This window comes from Chaetodon auriga, chromosome 14 (genome assembly GCF_051107435.1).
Source record: "Chaetodon auriga isolate fChaAug3 chromosome 14, fChaAug3.hap1, whole genome shotgun sequence".
Taxonomy (NCBI): domain Eukaryota; kingdom Metazoa; phylum Chordata; class Actinopteri; order Chaetodontiformes; family Chaetodontidae; genus Chaetodon; species Chaetodon auriga.
Window position 1 is genome coordinate 22,091,979 of NC_135087.1, and position 21,646 is coordinate 22,113,624.

The window sequence follows — 21,646 nt, forward strand, 5'->3', positions numbered from 1 at the left end:
GGGTGGTGTCAGGGAGCAAAGGGGCATCAAATCATGTACTTGAAGCAGTAGGTCATGATCGACAGATATGCCGTTTCTTTAGGCGCTGAGGAAGCTGAGATTTGAGGACCTTTCCTGGTGTCAGCTAGTGGGTAGGATGTCTTAATTGGCATTCAGGTCCACACTGTATGCAAAACCTGTGGAGTCTGTGTGAAATGTGTCTGAAAATTGTGTGCTGTGGAAATATCTGATAAAGGCTGTGAGACCTTCATATTATATATGCAAACATGCTGTTGGGCACATTCAGAAATGGAAGCTGACTTTCTTTTTCTTGTGGGTGACGGGATTCCTGTGGGATTTATGTGGGATTTCCGTAGGATGGGAATGAATTTCAGCAGGACGAGCAGGCAGGTTGAGAAGCATAATTAACGAAAGGTCAGTTTTTCTCATATATAAATACTGTTTGTTTAAGTCATTCTATAGATTTTCCCATAAATCTGTGTTTATTTTGCTTCGTGAGTTACATTATGAAGGATGTAGCTTTTATTTTGAAAGAGTAATGCAGGTAGGAGAAAAAAGATGCACGGCAATGCTGCAGGTGTGTTTTGAAAAACAAAAGGAGGAAACTTGTTGCTTGTTTAGCACCTGGCTGAGTTGCTGAGATGCTGTGTTAGCTCTATGCACTGTAATTCCAGTGGTGTTAATAAAAAAACTACAAGCAGACTGCATGTAACAGGATGGTAATTTTCTTTTTGTTTTCGTCTCCTTCCTCTTCTTAGCTCTTACAGTGCATTCACTCATGTCAGCATGTTTTTGCAGCTATTTGTGAATCATCACTTGGAGAGTTTGTTAATGTCACCGTCAGTGCAAACAAACCCACAACTCACAGCCTACCAACGCTAGCCAAAGTTAGCAACAGCAACAACATTCCTCTTGGTTTTGTGTAGCGCCCTCTAGACATCACGTCTATATTAGGGAGGTGCGCTCTCCAGATTCTTTCAGTTTCAGAAATCGTTTTCTTAAAAATTTGTACTGCAGGTAAGTAACTGTACTATTTATTCTTTTGTCACAACTACTACTTTTTCAACCAATGGTGTTTTTAATACATTTTTAGCCTCTATTTATCCCTACTGCACCCAGATGAACTAACAATGATATGTGTTTTTTCTTACCGAAGTGCACTCTCTTGCAGGTAAACTCCCTAACAAAAAAAACCCCACTCAAATCACCCAAAACCCTGGTTATAGCGCAAGAAAAACAAAAGGATGGCTACTGGTATGAATTTCTTATTTACTTTAGTCAATAGTATTCAGTAATAAAACATTGAATGATGAAAATAAAAATAAAAAAAAACAAAACAAATTAGTAATTTCAGTTACTTCAATGTTTCCAAAAAAAAAACAATCAGCACATATCAAATATGGCACTTATTACCCACTGACCTAAAGCCGGCACTCTTTCTTTAAGTAAATGTAAATAAAATGAAACACAATGCAATGGTAAGGGTACCCTTTAATCAGTTAACCCGTTGCAGGCCTGAGTCGATGCTGGGAGCGGAGTAGCCTCAAACCAACATGGCTGCTTCGCGCATGACGCAGAAAAAAAAAAACATCAACCGGTGACATTGAACTCACTGCACTGGACTCGTCCAAGTCCGTCTGCTTCACAGCGGTCTGCTCGAACACGGTCCCTCGACGACGAATCACTCCAGCCCCACGTTCTGTCTTTTTCAGACACACTCAGATGCTAGTAGCTCCTGCAGCTCCGTTACCACGGGGACAGCCGTCGACTTCGCCGAACGAGAGTGCTGGGTTAGCTTCTCTGTGGCTACGTGACTTCAGGCTAGCCTTAGCTAGGTTAACTGTAGCTGTTCTGGCCGCAGCCTCTTGCCACCATGAAACTTTGTCCGCTCTGCTCTCTCCTCCTCGCTCCCTCGTGTCGTCGCCCTTTCTCTTCCGGCAGACTCCCTTGCCGAATCCACCCGACCTCCAACCTCGATCACCGATTGGATACATCTTACGACAAATAAACTCAAAATAAAATATATTTTGACTTGTAAATATTACTTTTCACATTCTTTTAAACAAAAATATACATTCATTTTCATTTCAAATTATTTATCTATTTATATTTTTAACAGGGTTACATTTGTCAAAAATGTTACTCATCTGTACCACCTTATGTATCCTATATTATGCCATGTTTCCCACTTGGCAACCTGTCAAGCTCTTGATAAGTGGAGATTTCATGAGATCATGAGATTTACTTGCCTTGCATGAGTGGGACTTAGAGACAGGAAAATTCAGTTCACCACGTGAACTGTTGATGGCCTGACTAACCCCATCAGAAGAAATCGGGTCATAGTCCATCTTGCATATTTCTAAACTGATACAGCTTTCGCTTACACCCATACTAAACCATTACACTAATCCAGTACAACTGCTTTTGAAATCAGCTTCAAATTTCAATATCTTACTCGAGATTTTTATTAAAATGTACTATTATATGGTTACAGACTTTGTTCAAAATTTTCTATATTGTGAGTCAAACTATTTTGTCACTGTACTTGGTTAAGGAAAGTATAGTAAGTGAAGGCAGTTCCAATGCTACCTTTCTGCCTTCATGACTTGGACTAAGGTAAGAGTAAGGTGAGGGTTAGGTTTCAGTAAGTAGTGGTTATGGTTATGGCATGGTAAGTCTCAAGGAAAAAAAATGTCAGTCCATGTAATGTCCTCTGAAATGATGCAAACAGGGTGGGTGTGTGTGTGTATGTATGTTGTGGTTGAAGGGTATTCCACCTTGTATAAACTCTACTCAGAGTTCTGGAATCCTGTTACATGCACTTTGCAGCAGCAGCAGCAGCAGCAGCATGCACCATGTTCCTTCACCTTCTACATCCTGACAGTGTGGCATGGAGCTGAAAATTGAGCTGTATGTGATGCAAATGTCACCACCCCCAACCCCCACCTGCCACCCCTTCCTTCCATCTTCAGATATGATTAGGAATTTGCATAAGCAACACATGCAGAGGCTGGCAACCAGAACCTTGATGAAGGGAGGATTTAGGTTATGGTTCATTTGACAGTTGGGGTGATATTATTGGATTTTACAGCAAGTAGAAACAGAAATGAAGTACAACTCAAACATAGTGTGCAGTTTTACAAAATTGTGCCCAAATTATCTTTCCCAGGATGCTCTGCTGAGAATTCCACTTTAAATGACTATTCGCCACAATATCAACTCTGATTCCGTGAAAGTTTTCTACGTTTAGAACTAAATTAATGAATACATTTATATGGTAGTTGTGCTGTACAGACAAGAGATTGATATTGGTCCTTTCTTCTAACTCTTGGTAAAAATAAATAATCAAATCTTTTTCTTTTTTTTTTAATTGAAATATTCCTTTTAAAATTTTGCATGATTTTTTTTTTTTTTTTTTTTTTTAATGTTTTGCACATCTATGTGAAGGATGACAAAATAAATAAATTAAAATTAAAAAAAAAATCCATGATTCAAATGACCTTTTCCTGATCTTTTCCCTGTATGGTTACAATTTGGTCAGGTTTAGGCAAAATACTTGTTTCTAGTATTGACTGGTTCTGATGGACTCTAATGTCTAAGGCAAATGTCAACCAACCCTGTTGGTTTGGGGCTATCTAACTATTTAAGTACTGCCATGAGGACTGAGTTATTATGACTACTGCATTACCTCCCTGCCTAACCTCAGTTAGGTTGTCAGTTTGTTTGAGTATTTATACATTTCTGTCGCAGTGCACAAGAGAACTGGGGAGGAGAATGAAGGCCTACTCTGGTGTCCAGTGACAACGAGTGCATATTTGTATCCGTACAGTTCATTTAACAAGGTCTCACTCCTCCAAGTCAGATTCTGTCAGAGAACCAGAAGACAGAAGAGGGCATAGCCCTCGTACTAGACTCCTGTCTTAGCATATCTACCCCAGTCCCTTTCTTGGGAAACAAGGACTAACATTTTGAAAAATTGCTAGAAAACAAGGGGACAACCGCAATGTTGTGAAGGAATCCTTGGATGAAGGGATGGAAGGAGATCCGACAGTCTTTCAATAGATCAAAACAATATCACGTGTTATTTGGCAAAACATAAAATGGGTTTACGTCCAGAAACAAATCACTTTGAGATAGAAGAGAAACAAAATTCTAAAAGAAGTTTTTTTTTTTGTTTTTTTTGTTTTTTTTTCTTCCCCACACATTGAAGCTGAGGGGGTTTTACCAAATCGAACAAAAGGTAAGGCTTCTACAGATATGGTCAGAAACTAAACAACAGTTATTCATTGGTTACACAGATTGCACATACTCAAGCTCCTCATTTGAAGAAAATACTGCAGTTGGAACACAAATTTTCAATTTAACTCATAATCGGATTGCTTAACTGTTTTTAAGTAAACATCCTCTCTGTTAAGGTACATATTTTATCTCAGTCATCTTACTCCTTTTTGCGGTTGCCTAAAAATTTGAATATCCAACACTTCAATGTCTCAGTCTCAGCACTCTTGACCTCTCCCCTCTCCCAATACTGGTTCGGTAAAGATCACGGTTTGAGCTGAAAACAAGTCATTTGTGAAAGTGGGCTGAAATCGTCCTGATTACAAGCATCAAAAGGGTGAACACAAGCCCTTTTGTCATTGGGATAAATGACTGATGCTGTCATTTTTCTAGGAAAGACAGTGCAGAAATTAAACAACTATGCTAAATTCTAACATGGATGCTGCCTTTCTCCTGTCTTTTTTTTGGGGGGGGGGTTATATTCATCTTACACATCACATTCAAAGCGTTGAAGCAGAAATAGAACAGGCTATTTTCACTGGTTATTGTCAGTAATAGCTCTACAGACTCCCTGAGCAGACATAATGGTCCCCGCATTGAGCTGCAACCCACAGTCATTGCAGTGGTCTCTGAGTAGCAGTCACCAAAGATAACCTCCTGACTTAACAGCAGGAGTGGGCTTGGAATAAAGATCCTATCTTTTAATTAAACTTTCACTTAGTCTAGAAAGGGGGTGGTGGAGTGGGAGGCGGGCACCGAAGGTCTTCATTCTGCACCCGCCCTTGGTATTTTATATCTTGAGGAATTTTATGGTTGGCCAAACCTGTAGAATTTACATTTTGTTGGCAGATTTAGAGCTGCTGGAGTGTTTCATAGTGTCTTATAACATTACCAAGCATTTGCTGAAGGGCCCCAGAGGAAAGGAAACTACTTTTACAAGACAGGGAACCCTTTTTTCTTTTCTTTATCACATTTGACAAGTTGACAGATCAGACCAGTGAAAGTCCAGCAATAGGTTTTAAATCTCAATCTTTTGTGAAATGCCACTTCTATTGTGTCTGATATGGGCTGAATAAGTGTATAGTGCTTTAGTCAGGAGAGTTTATATTTGGAAGTCACTGGAGTCTCAACTCTACCTGTGTTTCTGCTGTTTGTTTAAGTTTGTTTTGATGATTCACAACGCAATACCCACAGTATGCATGATGTTCAAACTTTTAAGTGCTGTTAATCTCTGCAAACCCCCTTTCATCATTTGAAGCTCTTTGGTGTAATTCTGTCTGACAGCCAAGAAGACACACTTTGACAATAATGAAGTGTAAGTACATCAGAGTGTTTCCTCTGGACTGCTCTGCTCCCCATTTTCCACTTCCAGCAACTCCATTAATCATAGTGTGGCGGTACGAGGGCTGATACAGTCTTATGGACAAGGTCAGAGTATATAAATTTGAATAGGAAAACCGACAACGCCACCCTGGGATTTTTCACCCAGGGAATTCTGGATAGTGGAGAGGCACGCAGGTAAGTTATACAAAGGAGGACGGAGGTGTGGTTCAATGTCAACCAAAGGTTTATTAACAAATCATGCAAGGTAAAAGAAAACAAATTTTAAAAGAAAACTAAGGTGTTAACACTCCACTCCAACGGGGAAGCTTACCGACAGTGCAGGGGAGACCTGGGGGAGGAGGTCCAACTTAAAAGAGGAGCACCCCACTCACACGTGACACCTAACCCAAAAGTGAATTGCACCACAAACTAAACTCCAAAATCACACCACACACGGGACACCGCCACCCGGGACACCACCACCACCGTCGGCTCCCAACAACTAGAAAGGAGAGGGGAGAACACAATTAGTTACAATTGTCACAAGTTATTGGCATTAAAAGCCACAAAAGGCAAGCACGGGGTAGCAACAAAGGAAAACCAAAAAACAAACAAACAAACCAAAAAAAGGAAACAAAGAACACAAGCCTCTGGCCAGAGAAACTAAAGAACAAATTTACATGAACCTTAATTCGAAATGAAAATTAATTAATAACTAACCAACCAAAAAAAGTAACACAATGCACTCTAACAGGCAAGAGTGCCTTATCCCATCGGAGCCCCCCCCACACACACACGCGCACTCACCCGTCCACACACGCACGCACGCACACGCACACTCGCACACGCACACACGCACACACAGTCCAGGCTGGGCAACCACCGCTGGGGCCCGATGTTAGGAGAGGAGCTGGACCGAAGTACCAAGGCCCAAACAACCACTCCAAACTAGTCCCGACACGATGCGGTGGCAGCGATAGCAAGCTGGGCAAGCAGCGGCGAGCGGAGCAGGCAGTAGCGAGCGAAGCGGAAGCAGGAGCAGGAGCAATATGCACGAGAGACAGGCAATAGGGGTCGGCGAAGCAGCAGCGTTCCTGCACTTATCTTAACATCCCGGATTGATCCCCTGGTCCGGATCAACGGCATTCAGCCAGTGAGGAGAGAGATGCAGAGGCGCTGCACGGCTCGGTGCAAAGAGGAGCGTCTGTGGTGCGCCGGTGATGCCTTAGCGCCGCTGTGAACACAGACCAGTGAGGCGTTTAACACCTGGGCTAGCCAGCTATTGCTAGGCTAACCCTACACTAATGTGTCCGTACCTGGTCTCCTTTCTGTCTAAAACTTACGGCCAGCCAGGAAGATCGCCACCATCCTCTTAACCACGATGGGCCACTTAAAAGAAAAACACACAGCCGAACCATTTAATAGGCTAAGGTGAGCTAAAAATAACCTGCCGGTATGCGGCCGCGTACCTACCTGCACGGAGAAGAGAGGAGGAAGTGGAAGGCTGGGAAGCGGAAGGGCCTTCGAGCCAGGAAGTGAGAGAGGATGAGGGAGGGACACAGTCTACCTTTTATACCTTCGCCCTCTGCACCGATAGGCTAACGCGTCAGGTATAGTACAGAGCAGCCGACCCACCGGTATTCAGCCCCAGCAGCATATCGTACTGCTACAATCCACCCCCCCCTTTTCCATCGTCGACCCGACGATGCGCTGGAACAAGGTAACATTAGTGCCAGGGTCTAAAGAAAGCAGACACAGCATTCGACTGGGCAGGTGGAGGCCTTGCCTGGGCCATTTCGTTGGCAGGCCTGGGAAGATGATGGGGGTTTGAATGATGGCCAGCTGTGGATCGGACTGTCCGCCGCATGACCACTTCGTTACTCCCTGGGGGAGGGACTACGACAGGGGCAGAATGAGTGGAGGGTAGGGGTACTGCCGCCTCAGCAGGAGGGGCTGACGCTGGCTGGGCCATACGTTGCACAGCAGTCACACTGCTCTCTGGAGGGGAGACAGCTGAGGGTGCAGAATGGAACAGGGCCAAAGGTACTGTCGCAGCGGCAGATGGTGCCACTGCAGGTGCCATTTGGACTTCTCTTACCACTCGCCCGGCTGGTAGAGCAGGGGTCTCCTTTACCAAGGCCATCAAATCCTCGTCTGAAGATTCACCGTGCGCCACAAGCGGGTCAGGTGGGGTGGAAGGGGAGGCAGGAATGCTGTCTGGAGAAGCAATCCCCACAACGGCCTTAAGCAGTGTTCGGTGCACCCTCTTGACTTTGGTAAGGTCATCTACTGGGGCAACCGTATACACAGGACCTTCTCCAGTGGGGGCCTTAAGCACCCTATGCAGAGTTGGATTCCACTTATCCTGAATCTTACACCGACCTCTCCTGCCAAAATCCCGCAATAGGACCATCTGACCCTCCACGAGGGGCCCAGACCGAACGGTCTGATCATGGCTCCTTTTTCGGCGCTCAGCTGCAGCCTTTAGCCTGTCTCGGACCCCTTCGAAGGCCAGTTGCAACCGAGTCTGGTGCTCTTGCACCCACTCATTTACTGTCCCACCAACAGGATCCTGCACCCTCCCCAACAAGAAATCAACAGGGAGCCTTGCCTCACGACCAAACATGAGGAAAAAGGGCGACTCCCCAGTCGATTGATGGGGGGTGGTATTATAGGCATACAGTACCTGTGGTAGGCAAGAATGCCAATCGCGTTTTCGAGAGGCTGGAAGGGTGCGCAACAGGTCGTGAAGCGTGCGGTTAAACCGCTCGCATTGCCCATTCCCTTCTGGATGGTATGGGGTGGTTCGGGACTTCTCGATCCCATAAAGTCCACAAAGCTGTCGGATGAGTGCGCTTTCAAAATTCCGACCTTGATCGGAATGTATGCGGGCCGGGACACCAAACTTAGAGAACCACTCAGTGACCAGCACCTGGGCCACAGTAGAGGCTCTCTGATCGCGAGTGGGAACAGCAAGGGTATATTTGCTGAACACATCAGTCAGCACAAGGACACTCTCCAGCCCATTACAGGTGGGTTCCAGCATGGTGTAATCCATGGCCAACAGTTCGTTAGGCTCTGAGGCTAGCAGATGCCCCATGAAGCTCCGGACCGGTGGCCCTGGATCCTTGGCCACCTGGCACCGCTCACAGGCTTGGCACCAGTGCCTCACATCAGAGGTCATCCCGGGCCAATAGCACCGCTGCCTAAGCAGTTCTAAGGTCCTGTCCACACCTTGGTGGCCGTGGTTTTGGTGAACCTCGGTGAGGACCTTGTTCTTCAACGCGACTGGCAACAGGACCTGGAGAACTGCTTCTCCACCATCTGGGCGCAAAACCTGCCGGTAGACCACTCCAGCCCCTTCCGTCAGCCGATCCCACTGCTTGAGGAGAACCAAAGCTAGCGGGGATAGCTGCTTGCGCTCCTCCCGGTCAGGATATCGCTGCTGCCTCCAAAACGCTAGCACCTCCCCAATCACAGGGTCAGCCTGCTGAAGTGTGCTAATGTCAGCAAGCAGATGCTGAGGCAAAGCTAAGACGGCAGCCTGACGGGCTTCAAGCCCCCGAGCTTGCAGAGCTTGCTTCAGGGGTGGTGGGAGTGTGGTTCCAGGGGCGACAGCGTCGAGATCCACTGCCACCGGTGGGTGCAGGCGGGACAGGGCATCCGCATTTGCATTGCTCTTACCCGGGCGGTAGCGAACCTCAAAGTCAAAGGCCGCAAGCTGGGCTGCCCAGCGCTGTTCCAGAGCACCGAGTTTGGCAGATGACAAGTGGCTGAGCGGGTTATTGTCTGTAAAGACAATACACCGGTGACCGAGCAGGTACTCACGGAACTTCTCCGTCATGGCCCACTTTAAGGCCAAAAACTCCAGCTTCATGGAGCTGTAATTGGCTGGGTTGCGCTCTGTAGGCCTCAAACCTCGGCTTGCATACGCTATTGGCCGGACCTTCCCATCCTGCTCTTGTGAGAGTACTGCGCCCAAACCCCCATGACTCGCGTCCACCTCCAGGATGAAGGGGAGGGAAAAGTCAGCGTAGGCAAGCACAGGAGCATTGGTGAGCCTAGATTTTAAGGCCTCAAAGCTGTGCTGGTGTTCTGGGGTCCACTTCTCTGCCACCCGGCCTGCCGACCGCTTGGACTTGGATCCCCCAAGCTCGGCCACAAGGCGGTGTAGAGGGGCAGCCAACTTGGCGAAACCCTCCACGAAGCGGCGATAGTAGCTGGCAAAACCGAGAAAGGACCGCAGCTCCAAGATGGTAGTGGGGGGTTGCCAGTTGGCTACCACCTCCACCTTGCCTGGGTCTGTGGAGACACCATTGGCAGAAATGACATGCCCGAGGTAGCTCACCTCTTGCTGGAAGAAGGAGCACTTTGACAGCTTGGCCTTCAGGCCCTCCTGTTGCAACCGCTGCAGCACCACCTCCAGCCGCTCGAGATGTTGTTGAAAGGTGGCGGAGAAGACCACAATGTCGTCCAGATACAAAAGCAAGGACTGACATTGCTGGTCTCCAAAGATCCTCTGCATGAGCCGCTGGAAGGTGCTAGGGGCATTACACAGCCCAAAGGGCATGCGGTTCCACTCAAACAGCCCGAAAGGAGTGCAAAAAGCTGTCTTGGGTCGGTCGGCCTCCGCAACTGGAACCTGATTGTACCCGCTGGCTAAATCCATAGTGGAAAACCAGCGGGCCCCAGTCAGTGCATCCAGCGATTCCTCGATACGAGGAAGAGGGAAGGCGTCCTTTCTGGTCCTGCTGTTAAGTTGCCGGTAGTCGACGCACAAGCGCAGACTGCCGTCTTTCTTCTTAACCAGCACGATTGGCGAAGCGAAAGGGCTGCTGCTTTCCCGGATGACCTGCGCACCGAGCAGCTGGTTGATATGCTCTTTAACCACCTCGTATTCCGATGGGGGAATACGCCGGTAGCGTTGACGGACGGGGGTGTCATCCAAGAGAGGGATTTCATGAGAAATCAAGTCAGTGCAGCCCAAATCACCGTCGTGAGAAGAGAAGACTGTGGTGTGCTTACGAAGAAGGCCTCGCGCTTCCTCTTGTTCTTCGGCTGACAAAGCCGACAGGTCCACTGCATCCACTGGGTCTGACAGTGGAGGGGCCACAACCTGGGATGCCATAGTGGCTGCATGAGATGGAACCTCCTCAACACCAGGAGGCAAGCTCACCACACGAACCTCACTCAGGGCACCTACCACTGTTCGAGGATAAAGCAGCACATCCGAGGAGCCCACATTCACAATGGGGATGTATGCAGTACCGTTCTCGACTCGAACCAGTGCTGGGGATGCCAACAGTCCAGCAGGAAGTCCCTGATCAGAGGGCTCAAAGAGCACAGTAGTGCCAGAGTACTGTGCTGAACACGTTGCCAGGACCACCTGCATGGTGCCACCAGGAATGCGGCACGCCTTCCTGCCTCGCACCTTGACCGTACCGGCGGCCTCAGAAGGAGGGTCTTTGGAGGCCTGATGGCACCTCTGCAATGCCTGCACCACGGACTCTGGGGCTCCAGTGACAATGGGTAGATCAAACAAGCCTAGTCCATGTTGTCCGAACAGCACCCTATAACATCTCTGTAGGATGTTCATCCCCAAAACACCAGGTGCATGAGGAGAAGCATCCGCCGGAGGGTCTTTGACCACCAGTACCCCACACCCTGGCAAAAGCCTACCACAAAGCTCTACTTCAAGCTCCAAGTAGCCAAGGTAGGGGATGGGCAGCCCGTTGGCTGCTCGAAGCTGCAGCCAATGGCAGGACCGAAGCCTCTCTTGGCCCCAAGCCTCAAAGTGCTGCCGAAAGAAGCTCTCGGTAATGGTGGACACCATTGACCCGGTGTCCACCAGACAAGGAACCACGACTTGCCCCATGACCACATCCACGTGTGGACAAGCAGCAATTAGCTTAGCTTCGTCCCCATCCCCCAAGATAAGTGGTGAGCCGGTGGTTGCTCCCCCCGAACTTTGGCTCTGCAGTTCGGCGGGCGCTAGTTTCCCGGGTGCTGAACTGATTCATGAAGCATGCCTGGCCGAGAAGAAGCGGGCGCTAAAGGTCTAGGGCGGGAAAGTGCACGCCCTGCTTCACACTCCCTGGCAAAATGGCCAGGTTGCTGACACCGCCTGCAAATTACGGGGCCACGGTGGGGAGGATGACTGCGCTGCTGGCTGGCCTGCAGCTGAACCAGGGTTTCTGTGAGCTTGTTAAGCTGTTCCTGTTGGAGCCTTAACATCTCTTTCACCTCCAGCAGCTCACCCACCTGAGGTGGATTAGCCGCCGGAGGGGCACTCTGAACACTGCACTGTAACCCAAGCAGAGAGGGAACCGAATGACTCCGGCCCCGCACACCTCCCGGCAACCCCTCTCGCTCCCACCTAATTGCCTCTGCTCTTACCTCGAGCAGGGTGACAGCAGGCTGCCTGCGTACAAGCTGCTTTAGCTCACGGCGAAGGGAACCATCAATAACATTCTCAACGAATTGGTCACGCAGTAGAACATCTGCATTTAGCATGTCACTCGGAGCACGCTGTTTCACAGACGTCATCAGACTCATTAGCGCGAGGGAGAACTCCTGAAGAGTTTCCCCCTCTTGCTGGCGCCGCGAGAAAAAGGCTTCTTGTAAGGCAACGTACGAGTCTGAGCAACCATACAGCTCCCGGAGAACAGAAATAATTGCAGCCGGGTCACTTCTCTCTGCACTGGAACGATACTTTATCTCTTCACGCGGCTCTCCCTCCAAGTGGTCAAAAAGAAAAAAGGCCTGATCGATTGGGGACAGGTGGCGAGCTCTCATACATGCCTGAACCTCTTCTATCCACTCTTCTAGCCCTAGGCCTGACCTACCCCTAAAGACTGGGCACTTCCTGTCTCGGGGTACCAAGATCAGCCTCTCTGTTACAGGGGCACTAGAGGTGGAGGGTGCTAGAAGAGGCTCAGTGGGAACGGGAGGTGCAGCACTAGGGCCAGGCACGGCCGCAGCCTGCTCCCGCTGCAACCTATCGTTCTCCGCCCTCAACTGTGCCACCAAGTCCCTCAATTCTTGCAGCTCTCCCTCCATTGTCTTTGACTGTAACAATAACTCTGGACACCAATCTTACCACGATAAACAGGAAACCCACTGCTGCTTCGCCTCCACTTGATGCCTTCACACACAATTTACAATCAGGGGAATAGGCAAATCAGGTATGAAAAAGAAAAAAAAACAAACAGAAGGACCAAAAAAAAAAAAAAACCACAAAGAACACACACCTCACCCTTACTAAGTATATCCTGCCGACAACGCCAAGTTGTGGCGGTACGAGGGCTGATACAGTCTTATGGACAAGGTCAGAGTATATAAATTTGAATAGGAAAACCGACAACGCCACCCTGGGATTTTTCACCCAGGGAATTCTGGATAGTGGAGAGGCACGCAGGTAAGTTATACAAAGGAGGACGGAGGTGTGGTTCAATGTCAACCAAAGGTTTATTAACAAATCATGCAAGGTAAAAGAAAACAAATTTTAAAAGAAAACTAAGGTGTTAACACTCCACTCCAACGGGGAAGCTTACCGACAGTGCAGGGGAGACCTGGGGGAGGAGGTCCAACGTAAAAGAGGAGCACCCCACTCACACGTGACACCTAACCCAAAAGTGAATTGCACCACAAACTAAACTCCAAAATCACACCACACACGGGACACCGCCACCCGGGACACCACCACCACCGTCGGCTCCCAACAACTAGAAAGGAGAGGGGAGAACACAATTAGTTACAATTGTCACAAGTTATTGGCATTAAAAGCCACAAAAGGCAAGCACGGGGTAGCAACAAAGGAAAACCAAAAAACAAACAAACAAACCAAAAAAAGGAAACAAAGAACACAAGCCTCTGGCCAGAGAAACTAAAGAACAAATTTACATGAACCTTAATTCGAAATGAAAATTAATTAATAACTAACCAACCAAAAAAAGTAACACAATGCACTCTAACAGGCAAGAGTGCCTTATCCCATCGGAGCCCCCCCCACACACACACGCGCACTCACCCGTCCACACACGCACGCACGCACACGCACACTCGCACACGCACACACGCACACACAGTCCAGGCTGGGCAACCACCGCTGGGGCCCGATGTTAGGAGAGGAGCTGGACCGAAGTACCAAGGCCCAAACAACCACTCCAAACTAGTCCCGACACGATGCGGTGGCAGCGATAGCAAGCTGGGCAAGCAGCGGCGAGCGGAGCAGGCAGTAGCGAGCGAAGCGGAAGCAGGAGCAGGAGCAATATGCACGAGAGACAGGCAATAGGGGTCGGCGAAGCAGCAGCGTTCCTGCACTTATCTTAACATCCCGGATTGATCCCCTGGTCCGGATCAACGGCATTCAGCCAGTGAGGAGAGAGATGCAGAGGCGCTGCACGGCTCGGTGCAAAGAGGAGCGTCTGTGGTGCGCCGGTGATGCCTTAGCGCCGCTGTGAACACAGACCAGTGAGGCGTTTAACACCTGGGCTAGCCAGCTATTGCTAGGCTAACCCTACACTAATGTGTCCGTACCTGGTCTCCTTTCTGTCTAAAACTTACGGCCAGCCAGGAAGATCGCCACCATCCTCTTAACCACGATGGGCCACTTAAAAGAAAAACACACAGCCGAACCATTTAATAGGCTAAGGTGAGCTAAAAATAACCTGCCGGTATGCGGCCGCGTACCTACCTGCACGGAGAAGAGAGGAGGAAGTGGAAGGCTGGGAAGCGGAAGGGCCTTCGAGCCAGGAAGTGAGAGAGGATGAGGGAGGGACACAGTCTACCTTTTATACCTTCGCCCTCTGCACCGATAGGCTAACGCGTCAGGTATAGTACAGAGCAGCCGACCCACCGGTATTCAGCCCCAGCAGCATATCGTACTGCTACAATCGGAAATTAGACAAGTACTTTCTTGCATTATTATTCATTTGATCATAGTACACAACACTGTTCACCCTCATAAAATAGGACTGGCTAAATGTAATACATGTATTTGCAACTTAGAATTCATTTATGCTGCCTTGAATAAAAGGAGAAGATGTGTGCTGTATTTAATGTACAAAGGTGCAATTTCTAAATTATTACAATGGGATAACATATAGGAGCAAAGGGTTAGAATGCTGAATACAACATCACCTACACACCAGATATTCATTGTCTTCAGAGGGAAAAAAAAGCCATGAAAGAAACCACTCAACTTACAAGCACACAGTATGAAGGACTGTCTAGTTTTCACCAGTATTCCTGAACCAACAACGGACAACCCTGAAAAATCAGTCAAGGAATTCACGACTTAACAACTTAAAATACCTGCAGAGAGCTTCATCGCAAAATTCCAACAATACAAAGAAAAAGAACAAGTTCAATGAGAAGGCAGGTAGCTAAAAGGAACAGGCCACGGATTTAATGACCAAGTGTCCATGAGAAAGACAGAAACAGCTACTCATAGTCCAAAAACAGATGATGAAAGAAGGATGTAAAGCCACAATCTCAGTGGACAGATTATACATAGATGGGTGGTTGTGCTGAGATAAGGACCCCATCGCTCTTCTAAAATTAGTTACACACACATACACACCTCACGACAGTCTGTTTCTACCCCCTCCTTCTATCTCTCCACTCCTCTGATGACACAAGTTTCAAGCATTAATGACTGTACCCATACAGGATTATCATTCATGCATTATTGCGCTCATGTCTCACTCTACAGTATGTGCCCTGATCAGCACTGCACTCGCATTTTGTTCAGCATCTTGTTGCCTGTGTTTTTGTGCCTGCATTGGTTTGGTTTTCTCTGTTTTGTACTTTGTGTCTGTGGGTCCAGCTGTGCCATGCACACACACACACACACACACACACACAGGTTTTCATCATTTGTGAGGACATTACTGTTAGACTTACCCTAACCATAACCATTAGCACTACTTGCTAAACCCTGACCCTTAACCATTGTTAAGCAGGTCCTCTTCTACGGAGTCCACCATGTTAGACCACCATGTTTCTACAGTAGTCCAGAACAGACAAAGCAAACACTGACTCTAGAGAGTGCCTTTCACTTTTTTTTTTTTTTTTTCAGTGGTCACTGTAGGGGAGAGTGAGGCAAAGGGTACTCAGTTTGTTGCAATTAGCAACCTCACTGGTAGATGGCACGTGTGCGCACACACACATACACACACACACACTCATGTTTCCATCCATTCCATCCATCACTTTATGGCAACTTTACATAGACTTACATTCATTTCCTGGAGACTGCTGCCTAACCATTCTTGCATAACCCATATGTTGACCAAGCTTTCACCATAAAATTTATTGATTTACATTGTGGGGAATTGCGTTTTGTCCCCATAAGGAAGGCAAGTCCCCACAGTGTGTGTGACTGTGTAAATAGATTTATGGAATACATGGCTACACATACACACACACATACTCCCATATCAACATTAATGTCTTGTTTGGTGGCCAAACTGCAAGCAGGTTTAAGCTATCATAAGAAACACCTTTCAGAATCAGCTTATAGTGGATTAAGATCATCACAATTCAGTTACTTCAGTTATTCTTGGCTCATTATCACACAAAACAAAGAGGGGTATGTTTTTTAAGAAACAGTCTCATTTGTCCATAAAACCACCATCACAGATTCTAAAGGACGTTATCTACATAAGCATATCAAACAACAAGCGCTCCGTAACAGTCGTTTATGTTTATGGCCCAAACATTTCCAATTGCACAGCAAAATATGAGACAACTTTGACATAATTATTAACCCTTCAGTAGACAGAGCAAACATTTCAAACAATAAGTAAATCTGGCAGTCTGCAGAAACAATAAGAGTCCAACAGAAACAACAGTTGACGATTGTAGCATCCAGAGAGAAAATATTCAAAGTTCTTATGGGTTCACTGCTCATAGTCACACACTGACTTCTTCTTCACCAGCAACTCAGTTATATTAGATATTTCAACCTGGGGTCTATCTTCTTTGAGACAGATGACCCACCCCATCATTATTAGTGCCCAGCCAGTCTCCATAAACCCAACACCAGATGGCACTTTAACTCCTGCCCTAACTCCTGGAAATGAAAGACATCCCTTTATTAGTCACACACACAGAGTTACAGAGAGGGAAACTGCACATGCCCTGCATTGTGAAATTCATTTCTCCGCATTTAACCCATCCCGGCACGTCCTTCCTCCGCGGCAGACCAGGAGCGGCGCCCGGGGACCCAGTTCTCATTGTCACCATTGGTCAGGTGGTGACCTTCTTGCATGTTTTTAATGGGGGCTTTTTAAGGAGGACACCCCAGGTGAACACGGGGAGAACATGCAAACTCCACACAGAAAGGCCCTTTTTCCTCAAGCAGAGGCACCGAAGGCATGGTGGAGGACACGCCTCCGGCGCTCACCGCCCACAGAGGGAATCGAACCCGGGACCTTCTAGCTGTGAGGTGACACTGTTACCACCATGCCACCTAAATAAATAAATGACTCCCCAAAGCAATCACCAACTCTTCAGGGGGAAACAGGGAAAGCAGTTTTAAGTTTAATCATTCAATTCTCTGTTTATATAAAAAATAGACTCTCCACCATCTCCACCACTAAGGACTCAGCAGGGACACATGTTCACTTGAAGAGATAAATCAAATCCTTTTATGCCAATCTGTCCTCATCAAAAAAGGGTCAAGAGGACACCAATTCATTTCTTAACAGCATTGATTTTCCACAGCTCAATAAAGAACAAACCACCATACTCGATTCACCAATAACACAGGAAAAACTTTCCACTGCCCTCATTCTTGTTCCCAATAACAAAGCACAGGATCTGATGGCTTCCCTGCTGAGTTCTATAAACATTTCCGGTCCATTCTAGCGCAGTTCTCCAACAGAATCCGAACAGAAATAAAACAAAATTCAAGACTGCCAGCTAACATGAACACAGCTGCAATTTCACCCCCTTAAACCTAACAAAGGCCCAACCTTACCTTTGAGTTATTGGCCCATTTCTCTCCTCAGTGTGGATGTAAAAAAAACAAAAAAACACCAAAGCACGAGCTCACAGAATAGAAGAAGTTATTTCATCCATAATTCACACAGATCAAACTGGTTTCATCGAAGAAAGATATTGATCCAGTAACACCTGCAGACTTTTTAATTGAATGGATTATTCATCATTACAACGAGCAGGAACCATCGTAGCCACCTCATAAGCAGCAAAAGCCTCTGACAGACTAAACTGGTCAGTACTCATAACCACATTGCAAAGATTTGACTTTGGGGAATCATTTATTAACTGGGTCAAGATTGTGTACGCCTCACCGTCAGCCACTGTTAACAATCATGGACAAACCTCACAAAGCTTCACACTGTACAGTAGGACTAGGCAAAGATGCCCACTCTCTCAGCATTTCCACTGAACCATAAGCCGCAGCCATTCGTCAGAACGGCCACATTAAAGGCTGGAAAAGGCATCACACACCTCAAACACATTTCTGGAATATCTGCAAACTTATACTGACACATTCAAACAAAATATTACAATCACCAACCTAGATCTTTCTCCCTCAAGCTCAGAATTAATTAATATCCCCTCAGCAGAAATCCCCTCTTGAACATATACAGAATAGATATCACAGAGATCTATTCATCAGTCCTGATGCCGGCCTACAACTCGCACAATATGATGGGAATTTCATCAGAAATCCGCTCAGATTGCACACAAAAGAAACGACAGATTCAGTATCTGTCTTGCTGGGCTCCTCATTCTTTTCACTTATCTTTGCATACTTCTCATGATTTTATTCTAAGATTCTTGATATTTATTTGTCATGAATATTGTATCTTTTGTATGTTATCACCCATTCACACACTCCCCCTTTTCTATTCATTTCATTATTTCTTAGTTGTTTGTTTATCTGATCATTTTTGTGTATTTCTCTCTAATAATTCTCCTGCACCAAAATATTATTTTATTGAGGAACATAAGAGCTGTCAGAGCCATGCTCAGCCCTGTCTCTGGTGGTTAGAGCTCCGTTCAGGGCACTCCGATGGTTTTCTCAGGAGACAGAATTTCACCAATTTAGGTGTGCATCCTCTGGGGGCAAGTATTAACCAAAATCTGATGTGTCACATGTCTTCATGATGAAACTCAAAGAGACATCCTGTACTACGTTAGATCTGATGAAGGACGGAACTTTGAGTTCAAAACTATTGAAATGCTCCAGGCTTTGTGATGATGAAACAAGCGTGTGATTGGTCTCACTCCTTGTTTAAACAGAATTAAACGAGCTGAAGTGACTTTGCTCACCTTTGTGAAGCCTGAAAGCCGCTCATTGCTTCTTGCTGCTTTAATTTTGGCTTGAGCTGCTTCCTTCTGCTGAACAAAAAAGGGCTGAACCTGAAATTATTGTTGTTGTTGTTGTTGTTGTTGTTGTTGTCGTCAGTAGTAGTAGCATTGGTGGCAGCAAAGGTAAGATTACTGTTAGTATTAGTGTACTTTTTTATTTCCCTACATGGTTTTTTTTTTTTTTCCGCAGACATCCCCACTCACACACACACACACACACACACACACTCACACGACTAATAGCAAATATAACCCTGTTCTGTCATTCCCTATGACATTCTGTTAACTTGCCTGCGTTCACTGCTCTACCTCATGTTGTTTTGTCAGTGTTTTATCTTTTGTCTTACAATAAAGAAATCCACTGGTAGAGAAGAAATGTCAACATCTAATTAGGGTATTGCTTTGGAATCTGTCGAGCACATTCACGTTCTCATAGAGGAAGGAGCTTTTCTATTTTTGAAACATTATTATATTTCATTTCATGGCCTAAAACAGCTACATCACTTTATTCTGTTGTAAATGAAAATCTCCCATATAATGACATTAAATTAAATAGTGCATTTAACATATTTTATACTGGTCTTCTCTTTTCTGTACCTTTTCCCTGCATGCTTGTTTCATTTCCTTGCATCTACCAATGGAACCATGAGGCAAGTGGTGCCCCAGTGTCTCATCTAGTCCTGGCACGTTAACTGTAAGTTTTTCTCGTGTGAGCGCACAATTCTTTCTTTTTATATATTGATGAAGTCTTTGTCATGTTGCAACCTGGAGGCTGAAAAGTTGTGTGTAATATGAAGTCAGATGGCCAGGGCTGCAGCTTAAGGACCTCCCATTGTTCGGATGATAAAAATAAGATCGGGGAGCACATAAATTAATTTTATGATGGATGAGTTGAAAAAGGGACAAAGTGCCATTGTGTGTGTGAAAGAGAAGGAGAGAGTGAGTAAATGTATGACTGTATGTGTGAGAATCAGCAAGTAAGTGTGAGAGAATGTGTGACACCATAAGTGAGTTGAGTGTGCAAGAATGAGTGTGTAACTGAGGCTTGTTGATTGGTCTGAATGATGGAGGCTTCTGATTCTCAGTGCGCACTTTCCTCAATAATGTCTCACAGCACCAAACAGACCTGCCAGCACTCAGCCTGGCTAGAAAAGCTTAAAACCTGCATAAAACCCAATTCAAACCCAACTATTATAGAACAGAATTTGTAATTAAACCTTCAGCTCTTAGCAATTTAACAGCAGGTGAGTTTTGATGGATACTCAAAGCAGGGCTCAGAAACACAGGACATACTAATACTAAACATCACATTCTGAATACTTATTTTCAAAATATACTTACGCCCATTAGTCTGATAGAAATTCCGTATACTACAATGGTTTTTACTAACCAGACATGACTCAACATCTCTGCTGACAGCAGCGTCATATTACCAACATCAAGATGTCTTCTGCTGCCTTCCATGATGTGACTTGCAGTTTCCCCTCCTTTTCCCTTTTTGGTCTGGTGTTTCCCCTCTCCCTCTGTCTCCTGTCTCCTGTCTGTCTCTCCCTTGACTGTCATGTGTGAGTATGTTCATTGCAGGGTGTGGCTGACAGGTTGGGCTCCTTAGTCCCTCTCCTGAGTACAGCTGCTCTCAATCATGCAATCAAGACTCACCTGCTGCCGCTGTATATAAGCACTGGTTTTCCACCCAGTATTTGTTGAATTGTCAGTTCATCCACGTAATGACTGAGACTCCCAAAGAAAACTCTAAAGTATTGATGACCTTTTTCCTTGTCTGCTTCCCTGCCTTCCTCACTTTTGTGCTCAGGTGCCTAATCTTCACCTGTCTGTGTCTATGCCCTGTCTGTCTGCATCTAATGAAAGGATTGGATTCAACACTCATCTGGCCTATTCCTCCTCAGTCTTCTTGGAGCTCTGTGACTCTTCCGTATTTGTCTGTTTGCACATTCTCCAAATCTTCACTAAAACTATTGACTTTTACTGGTCTCCTGTCTTCTGTGTCAATGTGGCATTTTGGGTCCTTCAAATGCCGAAACATAACATTCTAACCTTTTCCCAACTTCAAATATGAAAACAGCTAGCGTAAAAATGATGACAGTTTGCATCAACTGCACACTCAGAATATTGAGCTAGTTTTGTTTGGCAAGCTTCTGGGACAAAGCTAAGACTTGACCGAACATAAATAAAAATGAATAAACAAAAATCATACTGTGGTTATCTTGAAAGTTGTTGTGATGGTTCATAATATTTGTGGGATTCTTTCTTGCTGAGTTGTTAAACAAAGTTAAACAAAACAAACATGTTTTGTATTTCTGGAGAATACAATATGTAGACCTGGACATCTCTGCAGCACCACAAAACATATCTAATGTTATTTTGCCACAGTTTACCTTTATCAAAAAATAATTAAAAAAAAAAAAAAAGTGTAGATAAAATATAGTACCCGAATGAGTAAAATAAACTCCGAAATTGTTCAACAATGCTGAACATTTTTTAATGTTTGCCACTTTTGTTATCAGTTCCATCTTGATTAATCCAAATGTGCTCTTCCTAGCTGATGGAGTGCATATATTAAGACAAATAGAAGGCAGAATGCTTGAGAGTGTGTGAGAATGTCATCCATGCCAATGTTTCCTTCAAGGAAATAAAGTTAAATGGGATGTTATGGTTATAGGGTGTTCACTCCTGTAAT

At 45.9% G+C, this 21,646-nt stretch overlaps 2 long non-coding RNA genes across 2 annotated transcripts; both read right to left on the reverse strand.

Moving 5' to 3' along the window:
* Positions 1–6,560: 6,560 nt before the first annotated feature.
* On the reverse strand, positions 6,561–7,210 carry LOC143332197 (uncharacterized). Its single transcript, XR_013078184.1, has 3 exons — positions 7,075–7,210; positions 6,918–6,990; positions 6,561–6,835 (listed from the first exon to the last, which is right to left on the reverse strand). It is a non-coding gene; the product is annotated as an uncharacterized LOC143332197 (long non-coding RNA).
* A 6,572-nt stretch (positions 7,211–13,782) lies between these two features.
* On the reverse strand, positions 13,783–14,432 carry LOC143332203 (uncharacterized). Its single transcript, XR_013078186.1, has 3 exons — positions 14,297–14,432; positions 14,140–14,212; positions 13,783–14,057 (listed from the first exon to the last, which is right to left on the reverse strand). It is a non-coding gene; the product is annotated as an uncharacterized LOC143332203 (long non-coding RNA).
* Positions 14,433–21,646: the final 7,214 nt, after the last annotated feature.